We start from the raw sequence: 14050 nt of genomic DNA on the forward strand, positions 1-14050 counted from the left end.
TGATTTTTATTGTTAATTTAGCTTTTTTCAATGAAAACAAAATCATGTTAAGAAATGTTACAACTTATCATGGACTTCTAAATAGTTCTAAATAGTAGATTCTACTATTTAGAAGTCCATGAACTTATCCTAGGTAGCGTTACAACTTCGTCATCTTTTCAGGATTAACGTGAAACTTTTGCAATAAACTTAGAACAAAATAGTAAATCGTGCAAAAAGACCCTGCTTAACCCCAGCATCCTTTATTTCATAAATCGTAAATTTAAACTAACGGCAGATATGTAGTTGATATATCTATTAAACTTTATACATATATTTTCAGGTTTCCAAATTCTTTAATTAGGAACACTCTGTCTAATGTGTATGAAAAAGCACTTCAGGAGGCAACTAATTCAGTGGTAGCCTACAATCATTAACCTTTTGACTTTTCAGACTACTACAGAAGCATATAGCCTACTGTACTCAAATTTCCTCATCAAAATAACAAGACCAAAGACCATCAATCACAAAGATATAGTAGACTACGATACTCGGTTTGAAAACTTCAAGTGTATCACTTTGCGTGGTTACAGTAGCTACGTAACTTCTTGCTTTCAATAGCAGAAAGCTTTTTCAACTGCACTTGCATGAACATAGCAAAGCCTGTGGCTTCTTCAAGTGCTGTAGAATAAACAGGGCGACAAAAGTCAATAATCTGTATAGCTTCTGATATTGGTGTCAACATATAAAACGTAAACTTAAGCATTGGAGAAAACGTTCTGTTTTTTTTTTTTCTGGAAGTGCCCTGCAAGCTAACTGCAAATTTATTCAAATCATGGCGATCTATACTACTGGCCTTCCCAACGTGGCAACAGCCATATAATATTGGGGCCTATGCGAAAATTCAATTTTCCAACTGAGATAAGTGTTACAACATATAATCAGCAATCTTCATTGGTGAAGTAATGTTTTTTACCCTAAAAATTGTAAATACAGTGCCAAAGCGTAATTAAGATGTAATGTTATTAAATAAGTGGCAAGAAAGCAGGACAATAGCTACGTGTTAAGAATACCATGACAATCAAGATATCAACAGAATCAAGGTACACGAAATCAAGAGTGACCCAACTTTCAAAACACTCAGTATGTTAAAAAATTCGTTTTCTAATCCAGAAGTAGGCTAATTGTTTGTTAGTAATAATTCATGCAAAGACGCCTTTTTACGCCTAATACCTTTTAGTTGCCAAAACTTAATAGGCCCCCACATTATTTGGCTGTTGCCACGTTGGGAAGGCCAGTAGTATAGATCGTCATGATTGAAATTCATTAAGACAAGCATTCACAATTATTTACGTTGAATCAACCGAGTGCTTCGAGGGGGGAAATTCGGTTAGTTTGGTCAAGTTCATACATCAAAACTTCCATTGAAAATGTGTTCTTTTTCATGCTTTCAATGACTTTTCATCAGATTAGATTGCTCGGTAGGTTGTTGCAAACAGTGGCGTATTTAGAAAGTTTGTTAGGGGGGGGGGGGGGCAAGACATTGCGTCAGTCAGCCGCGTAGCGGTTGACTCAGCGGCTGGAGGCCAATGTGGGACTGGGAGTAGTAGCCTACACACGAGGTAGTCTAAACGGTAGTACACAGAAAGCTCAAATTTGGTGAAAATGGCTGTTAATTGGTTCAAATTTTTTCTACTTGGGTTAAAATTAGACCTGTTTGACGCTTTAAATAGGGCGCATTAAATAGATGCATTTATACTAAAATGTCATATGATGCGTCAGAACGGGGAGAGGGGGTTAGCTGAAACCGTCAAAATACCGTCAGATAGGGGGGAGGCCCAAAAGCAAGAGCGAATCCTCAAAAGTAAGTTATCAGTTCCAATCAATGAACCAACAAAAGATATCAAACACTTCAAAACATAAACAATAAGTTACTGTAGTCCTTCAGACCTCGAATACCTTTTGAACATTTTCGGCGATTCGCAATGACAATTTACAGTTTAATTCGATGGCTGCGCTTGGCAAATATATCAATGACTGCCTCATACTTGAGTACAATATCCTTGTTACATCTGAGCTAGACCGTCCAAACGTAGCTAAGATGAATCATCCAAGCAATTATGTCTTGCGCTACAACATTTTTTGTTGTTGCTAAATTTGTATGTTTTTACCTGATCATTAGGGGGAGGCCATCGCCCTTTATCTTCCCCCCTAAATACGCTACTGGTTGCAAACCATATGGAACGCCAACCGACAAACGTGATGAAAGGTTTGAAATCAAACAAAATTTGATGAATCGTAGAATACTTCCTTGCATTGATTTTCTTTTTGACACTGTGGATGACAATCATTGTTTCATGGTCGGCAATTTTGTCGTTTCAGAACCACTATTCAGTTCTATCGCTCACTACTACATTTTATTTCACCAGTGACAATGACTAAACTTTCTATTGCCATTTCGAGCAACATTAATACTTAAAAGATGTTGTTACAAAAAGTGTCTCATGCTCTCTGACAGGGTACCGAAGCTATGTCTAATGACTCAAAGGTGAGCATTAACCTGCTTACTGTAACGCGTAATGAAATTCTGACTAGCATGTTTGCTTTACAAGTACGGTAACAAGACTGATTGACCAATGTTTCCATGGCCGACCAGACAACAAAATCCGTCATTTTTTACATTGATTCAACCTGTACACTGTGCAGACGTTAAATCAATGTAAAAATGACGGATTTTTTTTCTCTGGACTGTTATTCCGTTTCTGAAGTCGTTCATTCCTTCATCTATGTAAAAAAATCTGTATCTCATCATTGTTCATGTTAAAAGGAGTTCTCATTGCAATTGACGTTAAGAGTTTTCTTTTTGTAGGTTACTACGTTCTCCTGAAGACTTGTTGATGTTACATTTTCACTGCATTGTTTTTTTTTTGGGCCACCCCAGGAATGTTACACTACCACTGAAGCGTTGCTTTTGTAGAATATTTGGTTTCACATGAGTTGAATCACCCAATCAAATTAGCCTTACAAACGTTTTGTTTTGTTGATCACTGGCATAACATGACTACCATGGCGTTTATTAACAGTCTCTTAAAAAACCTCAGTAGGCTCAGTCTAAGAAACAAACTTTATTTGGACTTGCATCTTTGCTTTGTGTTATTTTCAGCACCAACGATGACAGCCTACAATACAACAAACAACGATTCTAAATGTGACTCCCAGACAGCAAAATCCGTCGTTTTTACATTCACAACGTCACACAACGCTTGCAGACGTTGAATCAATGTAAAAATAACAATTTTTTCTGTTTGGGATACCTGTAGCCTACTACAAAATAAATCAGTCTTCATTAGCACCAAATTCAATATTGTGCCGGTGCCAGCAGTTTTGAAACAGCTGACTACTCACTTGCACAACGCGATCGCAGCCTATAAAGGTCACAAAATTTAAAGCTATTATTATTTATTTTGGTTTGGTTGGTTGGTTTGGTTTTTGAATCTTCATCCTCGGACCAGGGCTTCCGAGAGAAATCAAGACTGGTCGGGAAACAATACTAAAAGTGGGCCCCAAAAAAAACATTTTTTAGCAAAAATACAAGTAACGAATTTGTATCATGCGTTGCATCATGTGTCTTAAGCAGAACTTGGCTATACTTTCCTCATCGTGAAATTGAATTCCTTTAAAGTTTTGATTTTAAACAACGTGGGATGGCGCAACGGATAAGGCGTTGACTTTCCAATTATGCACACCTGGTTCGACTCCAGGCTTCAACTGCTTGTTGAAAATACCGCTCACCTCTACCATGGACTTATAAATAGTAAAATCTGGACTGGAAACGCAGTGGGCAACAGTAGGCCAAACAGTTGGTACAACAGTTGGCCAACAGTGGGCCAACAGCCAAGTAACTAACCCTGTTGGCCAACTGTTGTACCAACTGTTTGGCCTACTGTTGCCCACTGCGTTTCCAGTCCAGATGCTACTATTTAGAAGTCCATGCCTCTTCCCAGGTCCTATAGGGTATAATAAATTGTGTGGGCTTAATTGCTGCAGGAAAGGCGCCGAGAGAAACGAATTGGCCACCCTACTCTCCTTAGTGCCGAAGGCTTAGTACAGTGAGAACCGTATCTTCTCATACCCAACACTTGAATCAAATATGGGACCACCTTTAAATTTAATATCTATATGAAAAAAAACTTCTTTCAATAATTATGAAAATCAACTAAAATCACTCGATTACACTTGCAGCAAAATTGCCATTGTTGCTCAATATTTTCTCTTGAAAGAATTGCAGTAAAGTTATACGATGTGCACATGCACAGTGCACACCTCATAGATGGTGCCTTTGGCCACGGCCGTTGAGAGGAGAATTTAGGTCCCGTACCAAAACGATTTTCCCGCCCCAAATAAAGACACTTCCAAGAAGAATGCACCATATCCAAAGAATGCAGTATAGTTTGTTCAAACTCTCTAGTGTTAAGGGCGTGTTTGCTGATGAATTCTTGTCTGTTCGTTGTGTGGAATCCTGCAAGAGCCGCTTTTGGGTCGTTGATAACGTCTCTTCCCTTGATAACTCTGCGCTGGTTCCAGTCATGTTGTGAATCGAAATTGCTATAGGTGGTAATTTAGTATAACCTACAGTAGATAAAGGAAAATTTGTAAACACACAATGCGGCCAATGAAAACAGCTCAACAAAGCATTCAATCCATTCCGAACCTTTTGCCATGCAAAGTTACGGATCACAGCATCAAATAATAAAGATTTTGCAAGGTCTAATTTGATGCACAACATGCATAAACTGTTCACTCGGTTTTGAGTCGTGATGGTGCGTAAACAAATCTTACAAATTTCTGTGTGGTAAAATCACGTTTTCAACTCGCAACCGTTGGAGGTACTGGTTTTGGTAGGCCTAACAAATTTTCAAAGCAACAAAAATATTTGGAAAAGTGTTTCGAAAGTTGCAATCAATGATTTCCTTGAGTAGATATCATGGGGTGATGTGTTCCGATTGGCTGGGTAACTTTCTTTCAAAAGTAGCCCACCAACTTATCTAAAATGTCATTGTTGTACAACTTGTTTAAATTTGTTCCACATGCCTACAACTACACATCAGACATACCATGATATTTCCATAGGACTTCAAACTTATCGATGATATCTGAGTTTGTTGATACATCTGTGAATAAACTACCAACAGCTAGCGAATCCTTTGCAACATAGCGTACAGTAGAATAAATTTCGTTTGTAAGATTGAGCTGGTGGAGCGGAGTTGTTGGAGCGTTCCGTCCCCAGAAAAAATTTTTTTTTAATTCATAGTTCCTATAACAACTTAAGCTTGTGAGTAGCCAACTTTCCAGCTTTCTGTAACATTGATTACATCTTCCTTTAACTTCATTAAATTCATCAGCTTATTGTCCATTCGTCGTCGTCCTGTGAGCCTCCTCTGGGGCCGAAAAACATTGAACAGTTCTTTATCGCTGCATAAATAGGTTAGTAGAGTGAATCTCGCTTAGGACTGTAATCGACATAATGCAGAAAAGCACAGGTTTGAAACTGCTCAAGTAGGCTGCTTGGAAATGGTATAGCTTTCTTAAGAATTTCCTATCTGGCTTGGCTGCAATCGAAAATGACATAAGCTTAGTCGATCAATTACACTACTCAAAAATGATATAATATTTGGACAACACTGCACACCATGAACTCCAACTCTAGTGCATTTAAGCAATGGCATCCATACGCAGAAAATAGGCAAGAAGGGTGGGGCTACCATATGTCCTCTTTTAGGAGGATTTGTCCTCTTTTTTCATAAAAAATTAATTGTCCTCCGAGGACACTTGAAAATGCTCAAATGTCCTCTTTTTTGCATTGCTATCAAGGTTTTATTTTTTATGTGACCTTGGCAAAAGCTAAATAAGGCTAAGCAACGATACCAAAAAGTAAAGTATGTTTTCTGTGAGCTGTGGCAGAAGTAGGCTATCCTTGTTTACGAAAAGTGTTTATTGACTTTGAGGTTGACAATACATTGCTTTCTGTGGATATGGTGGATACATTTATTTCTGTGGCAAACGAAGGCAGTCGTCGTCGTGTGAGCCTCTGGGGCCGAGAGTCTATCCTTTTAGCACCCCAGATTCACGATGTTCCCGAACTACACTGGAAGGCTATTAGAGAGCAGCCAGTCTTTGGTTTCATCATCCATGACACGCAGACCTTCCACTCCGTTAGGTGGCTTGAAGATGGTAGCCTACAGTCATTGATGATGTGGTCTGCGGTCTGTTCCTCGGCACCACATTCACAGAAGGAAGAAGAGGCCATTGCCATTGGCAGTGTTACTCGATGACCATGTCAGATGTATTTCTATTGTTTGACTCTTATGTTGCCTATTTGGATGAATAGACCACTAATTTCATCTTCCGAGTTCACATCCTTTGATTGGTATCTGTCAGAGAAAAATGTTGGCATTGATGATGTTAAACTATTCGATCTATATCAAAGCTAGAGATGTACCGATATATCAGTATCGGTATCGGTGATATTGGCTATTTTTTGAGTATCGGAATTGGCATCGGTATCGGCAAAATTTGGCCGATACCGTGGCCGATACTAAACATGTAAAAACAAGGCGTTTGCTGCGGATTTTCTGCAGAAGCAAAGATATAGATTTTTTAAAGTAGTAACTAACATCACATTGTTGTAGAAAAATAACAACCTGTTCAAATTTTTGATACCTCACACTCCCATGACTTCATGCACGCACCTTTTGGCATTGTTTGCTTACAGTGATTCTTTCACTCAAACAAAACGTTTTGTTTCAGCAGTTTTGCATTGTTCGATTCTTAAGTTGTGAAGGAGACTCAATTTCTCCAATATTTATCATTTGTGTTTCTTTTTTACTCTCAGCAGAGAATAAAACCAGGCCAAGACTACCCAGTACCCAAGTAGCAAAAATATATAATTTTGCATCGTTTTTTCGTTGCTAAACGTTTGAAACACCCATGTAACTTGGTTGTTTTTAGTAAGCTGGTTCTATCAGTTTGTGATTTAATTTCCACCTTTCGTTGTAATAAACTCACCAAGTTTAAACGATGTCATGGCAGAGTAAGTAGGCTCAAAATTAAAGCAATGGGACTACGAATCCTCACTAAACTAATCAATAAATGGTCTTGTTGCGCCTAAGATAACAACTTCATTGTGAAGAAAGGAGCGTTCTTCCCGGCTATCAGCACAAGGCTGAGCACTCACCAGTAGCCTACAGCGAGCTGTTGCGATTCTTCCACGCTAGTCATTTAGACCAGGGGTGTGCAACGTGCGGCCCGCGGGCCAAATGCGGCCCGCGAAGAAAAATTATGTGGTCCGCGAAGATGTGCCAATTTTGAATTGTGTGCGGCCCGCGAAACGTGTTTATAATTCAGTTTAGTCTGGTACGTGTGAACAATTCATTGTGGAGTGGATTATTGTAGATTTTGCACCTTCTGTTAACCATTTTAGAAGTCTCCCATCGGCTACCGCTAATCCATTGTATTTAATTATTTGGAACGTAAAAATGTATGGTCACATAAATGGCATTATGAACAAAGTACGACTTTGGAAAGCTCACGTGCAGACAGGAAATCTTTTCCACTTTCCAACTTAAGAGACTATGGAATGCATCCTGAGAAGAAAACTGAATTTGCTGACCAACTTGAAAAATTGTTGTATGAATTTTTGGCTCGTTTCAAGGACTTCAAATCTCATGAACATTTGTTTGGTATATTCGCTACGCCATTCAACACAGACATTAACAAAGCACCAGAAGATATAACTTGAACTGATTGATCTTCAAGAGAAAACGGATTTGAAAGCAAACTATTTAGAAATGAATCTTGGCGATTTTTACCGAAAAAATTTCAACTAAGATGACTTTCCACATTTGAAAAATCCATGGCTTCAAAAATGGCACTTTTTGGCTCAACGTATTTGTGCGAACATTTTTTTCTAAAACGGGCGTCATGAAATTTCCCTATTGATCGGTTCTGACAGACGAACACTTGGAAAATAGACTTCGAATTGCGATCACTTCCATTAAAGTAAATTTGGAAAAAACCGTCGGGAAAAGAAGCCAGCTGCAAACGTCTCACTGAGCTCGTTTAAAGACGGTGTGACAATAAATTTGAATAGCAGTTTTCTTCATAAATTTATGCGTCTTAACTTATTATTTCTGGAAGGAGATAACCCCTAATATAAGAATAACATGAATAACAAGAAAAACTCCTCTTTTGTGCCTGCAACTACTAGAAATCATATGTTAAATAAACGTGCGGCCCGCGGTTTCACCCAGTTATTCATATCTGGCCCTCCTGTAACAAAGGTTGCACACCCCTGATTTAGACCATCCAATCAACTCTATGTATCTCGGCAGCCGTTTTGTAGCAAGAATTAACATCGACAAGAATTGAAATGGCTAGCGTGGAAGCTACACCGTATGCCAATTGAAAGCTTTTTTTAATAGTTTTATGAAAATAAGGTAAAACTTGGCATATGATATAATTCCTTGCAAGTACCAAAATTGCTTCTATTTGTAACACCAAAGTATCGGCCAAAATATCGATATCAGTATCGGTATCGGCCTAAAAAAGTGATATCGGTATCGGCCAAAATATTGGTATCGGTACATCTCTAATCAAAGCTAGTGCAAAGGCGTCTTAAGCCTGATAGCTATAGCTTGCATTAGCTTTGTTTAAATGAAGGCACATTAGAAAATGGACTGAATATAGTAGGTCAAATAGCCTATTGCAGAACTATAGATTTTTTTTAATGAATTGTTAAAAATCAAGCAATTCTTCATCTGCAATAAGCTATGGCTCAAAATGCAAACGTAAAACGCATGTTTTCTGTGGAGAAAATCAAATGAACAGCAAAATGTTCATTGACTGAATCTGACAAATAAATATGTTCTGTTTTTTATTTGTCACTTTTGCTACATAGGCCGATAATCATCTAAGAAGATGTAAAAATTGTTTAAAAGTAAAAATCCACTGACATTTTACTTTCTTACTAAACATGTCCTCTTTTTGGGCGATGAAAATATGGTAGGCCTAAAGAAGGGTTTACTTTCTTCAATCTTGCATGGACACTTTTCCAAATATGTTGGATCCATTATCATATGCCTGGCAAACGCAGTTTTTCATGTCAAACTACAGTTGGTCAAGCAAACATAATACACGCTTAGCCAAAGCAGCACTAGTTTTCAAGTTAGAACAACATAACAATGATCGAAAAATACTTGTAAAGTTGTAACTACGCATTTCATTCCAAAATTTGTTTACTTTTAGGTTGATAAATTTTTATTTTAGCAGTAAAAATGGGCCTCCCTCAAAAGTGACAAAACGAAAAACTACTCATTTTTCCTTTACAATGTTATGCTAGGGGGGAAAGTAGCCCGACTTCTCCCCCCCTCTCGGAGCCCCTGCCTCGGACTGACAGAGCCTTGATAGGTTATTCCTGGTAGTTTCGCATTCCTGTAGAGGCTCTTGACGCACGGTCGGTTACTGAGATTGGCAGAGTGAAGTTTTCGATTGTTGAATTATTGTTGCTAGGGATTTATTCCATTCTCTAGGTGCCGCTGAATGGAAAGCAATCCTGATATGCGTCGATCAAGCGCACAACCCGAGAGTCGAACCAGCGCCGCGTGATCTTGAGCCGGGCGCGTAACCACTAACCACTGAGCTAACGGGGCGGATTTTGATGTCTTCCTTGCAGAGAGTCTGTCATAAAAGTTTAGGACACGAAAGTTTGTTGCTGTGACTAAAAGATAGTTTCATGCATTTGCGATGTCGAGTGGTTAGAACGGAATAATTCATGGCGTTATTGTCGGCTAGTATTTTCAAGTGTATCCTAAGCTAGTCATTAGCACAACAGTTCTTTCGTTCGTTATGGTCGTTGGTTCAAACAGGCTCTTGTCTACAATGACAAGGCTAGATTTGAACCAATCAAAGAAACACAGTTTTTATGCTTTGAGTAGAGTTGTGAATAGAAATAACAGTTCTTCCACACTCTAACTACGGCCCTTCTCCCAGGGGTCATCAAATTATGGCCGCGAGGTTCGTCCACCAGACCCATAGAACTGTACAAAGAATGTGATCATACATTAATAAAAATTAAATCCAAAGTTAACGCTGTGTGAAGTTTTAATTTGCTGTTTTCCTTTCTAATATTTTACATATGTTTTTTAAAACAGCTGCTTCTGGAAAAATTAAAGAAATGTGAGATTTTGAAAGATTGGGTATAAAATAAGGAGCATTTTCTCAACTCATTCGCCTGCAACAACCGAACTTGTCAATTGTTACAGTTACACGCAGCTTGATAAATCACACCCACTCTGTTGAACCTCATGTTGTTGAATCACATGCATAAGTTGTAGACTGTAGGCCAGGGCCTACTAAACAAAATGGTTAGCCTGCAGTTAGCATCTCTCAAAAAAGATTGGTGACCTCTGCTCTAACGGGCCGATATGATCGTTCTTTTGAAACCCCTCGAAGGACATTTTCTTTTGGAAAACCGTAGGCTACATCTTAGGCTACTTTAGAGATTTTTTGTATCGATTCTTGCGTAATTTTTAGTCCTCGTGTCCACAACGTAGCCTAACTACTGTTAGGCTACTTCTACAAGAGATGAAAATTAAACTATTTATGGGCAAAATTTGCAATGTTAACATAAGGTTACTTTTGCAGCATTTAGGCTACAGCGAAACTACTGAAAGGGCTTGTCAGCATTTTACTTTGTGACGTGAGAATATGCTACACCAGTGAGGTGGGCTGGTAAGCATCCGAAAGAAGACAACATTAATAGAATTCTACTGAGAGTTCAACCAATTACGTTCAAGAGAATTAAAGAATGTACAAACCAAGTGGAATGGTCAAGTAGATAAGGCGCTCGCTTTCCAATCATTAATTGATTGAAGCTTTATCCTCGTAGTGGAAAAGCTTCTTTCAGAACTTAATCCTGGCGGTTTCGCATACTTGTAGAGGCTTTGAACCACTGACGCAGGCCTGGTTACCGAGATTATAGAGTGAAGTTTCCAATTGTTGAAGTGCTGTTGCGGGAAAATTATTCCACTCATTAGATGCCGTTGAATGGAGAGCAGTCCTTAACGTGCGTTGCTCAAGCGCACACCCCGAGAGTCGATCCAGAGCGTGTGATCTTGAAGCTTCTTCGTTCACGAAGTCACGCTAACGGGGCAGACATGCACTCCTGGTTCGACTCCAGGCTAAGTAACATCTTTTCAGCTAAATTGGCTGCTGGTTTGAAAATTGGGTGCGGCGTGCCTTAGGCTATGCAGCCGATTAAGGAAATACAATGTGATGAACAAAGCAACAAAAAAAATTGCAATAGTGAGAAGTGGTATTTTTTCTGTTTTGAGTAGTAGCCTACGTAATCAAGTGCCCCGGTAATACTCTCAACTCTCTTTTTAAGATGAGCGATTCAGTCTGTAAGTTACAACTTGCTTTTTCTGCAACACTTAACTTGAGCAATTCCCGCTTAGCTCATTATGACACCAAGTCTACTGCTTGATGCAGACAATCATGGGTGAGGCAACGATCGACACTGTAGCCTACATTTCATTTTTTGCCCACCCTGTCATTACATTTTCTAGATAGTAGCCTACTTCTACATTGCTCAGACACAATTGTTTGCTTGAACGCTATAGTAGCCTACATAAGTTACGATTAATGGTAGATCTGCCACTTTTATCAATTGCCAACCTTCGTGTTTCAAATACAAACATAAGAGGAAGGAAGTAGTTGAAACCGAACCGAACAGTGTAAGCGGCAATAAAATTCGAAAAGGGTTAGGGTTACAAAGAACATTCACCAATTGCTAAGGCTACTTTTTTTGGTTTTTGGAATCTTTATCCTCGGACTGACAAAGTCTCTGATAGGTTATTGCTGATAGTTTCGCATAGGCCTACTTGTAGAGGCTTTTGACGCAGGGCCAATTACTTCTTTTCATCTTGGACAGCTTCTCTTTTATTTATTTGTGGCAATTATAATTGATGAGTTCAGGGGTGGCTGCTTGACTTGAATGGTCACTCCCTGAATCAGGTGAACTCGCCTTGAATGCAGCCTCCCGCTGCTGTGATGCTAATATCTTCTTTCTTTTTTAATTGTGATCTTTTCAACAGTTTTACTGTAACGTACATTGTGTTTTGATTTATCGCACATCTTTTTCACAGCAGTCGATAAACATCTATCTTTTTAGGTTACCGAGATTGGCAGAGTAAAGTTTCCGATTGTTGAAATGTTCTTGCCAAGGAATTATTCCATCCACTAAGTACCGCTGAATGGAAAGCTGTCCTTGAAGTGCGTTGCTCAAGCGCACACCCACGAGCTAACGCGTAACCACTGACCAATTGCTACTATCCCCAACTACTACGTCCAGCTAGCCTAGCACTACTTCGATTCACCAGTGTTGGCCTACGTGATGAACTGACTATAGGCTAATAGCTAATTCTAGCAATCACAAAGTGTTTTTCTAACCTTGTTTTTCTAAAAGTGTTTTTCTAACGTATTTTGGCTTATTTTGATAGGAATATTATTTCTCTTCAAAATAGAAATTCGTAGGCTACATCTAATAGACCCAAATATTCAACTTCAACGTAGCAAATTTATCTAAAAAAGAACACTTTCTTTCTGTTTTACAGTATAAACGTCGTTTGAAAGTTTTTGATTTCGTTAGTTTGATTGACGGGTTATGTTCAAAGCACTTATGTTTAGGATATCTGAGGCAGGCTGGACTATCAAGCCTCACTTAAAGAAAAACATTTTATCGCCGTTTAATATTGGGTTTCTATCGATTGAACCACAGATCGCTTTTAGAGACGGATAAGTCGATTTGGCCATAATTTCCATAAGTAGGCTCTCGTTTCAAAAACAGAATTTGGTAGCAGCAGAATACAACAATCACAAAAATAAAAAACTGTGGCAATGGAAGGTTTTGGTTGTTGTAGTGTGGAAGTAGTATCCTGTTGTACAAAATATCTTTTGCTGAAGATTGGACACGCCCAGCTTTGATACCAAATAAGTTATAATTTGTATCGCTTGTTTTCACTTGGAAAAGTTCAAAAGGAAGCAATACAGTAGAATTCGCCTATAACGGCTTCGTTTATAACATCAATTCGCCTATTACGTCACATTTCGCTCGGTCCCGGCAGAATTCCTATCTTTTACGTACATTGTAGTTCGGCTACAACAACATCGCCTATAACGTCAATTCGCATGTAACAGCACCCTTTATTGGTCCCCAGACGTCTTTTGTTCGTTTATAACGTCACTTTAAGCCATCACCTTCACCATGAACGGTCAGTCTTTTAACCCAGTTAGCGCTGTTGCTTGCAAAATGTCTTCCCTTTATTTTGCTACGTCGTTCTCAGCAGGGACTTTAATTAACTGAATTAACTTTTTTCCCGCGTGAAAAACTATCACGTGTAAAGAGCAGCTCTACAGCAGCTGACCTTTAAACAACTCAAAGCAACAGTTGTACGTGCAGTACTGTATAAACTAATTAACTTTTTTTTTCCCGCGTGAAAAACTATCACGTGTAAAACGCAGCTCTACAGCTGTGTCAAATCCGTGTCAAAACCGAAACAGCTCAAGATCAATGCCTTTTTTGCTAATAAACAATGAACTTCTTTACTACTGTATGTAACGAGCTGTATTGCGCAAATTTCCTGTACCTTTCGCTGTAGGTTATTTTTTTTAAACAATTTCTTTGTTTACTGTATTTTCTGCGTGCCTTTTGTCAGTTTGGTGGTAGGCTACACAGTAACCCTGATTGGATTATACACCTCTTTCTTTAATCAAAAGACAGTTGTGGAATAGTTTGCGGTAGTTCGTCTATAACGTCAATTCGGCTATAACGTCAGTTTTTGAAAATCCCCTAGAGGTGCCGTTATAGGCGAATTCTACTGTATAAGCAATTGCCTCAGCGTCAGTCAATCCAACCAGTCAACTACTGCTGCTGTTTTCCATAGAGTGTGTCAGAAAAGCTAAAGTTGTCGTGAGATGGTTTAACCGACACTTATCAAATAACAAACACTTGTTC

Source organism: Aplidium turbinatum, chromosome 8 (genome assembly GCF_918807975.1).
Source record: "Aplidium turbinatum chromosome 8, kaAplTurb1.1, whole genome shotgun sequence".
NCBI classification, from domain to species: domain Eukaryota; kingdom Metazoa; phylum Chordata; class Ascidiacea; order Aplousobranchia; family Polyclinidae; genus Aplidium; species Aplidium turbinatum.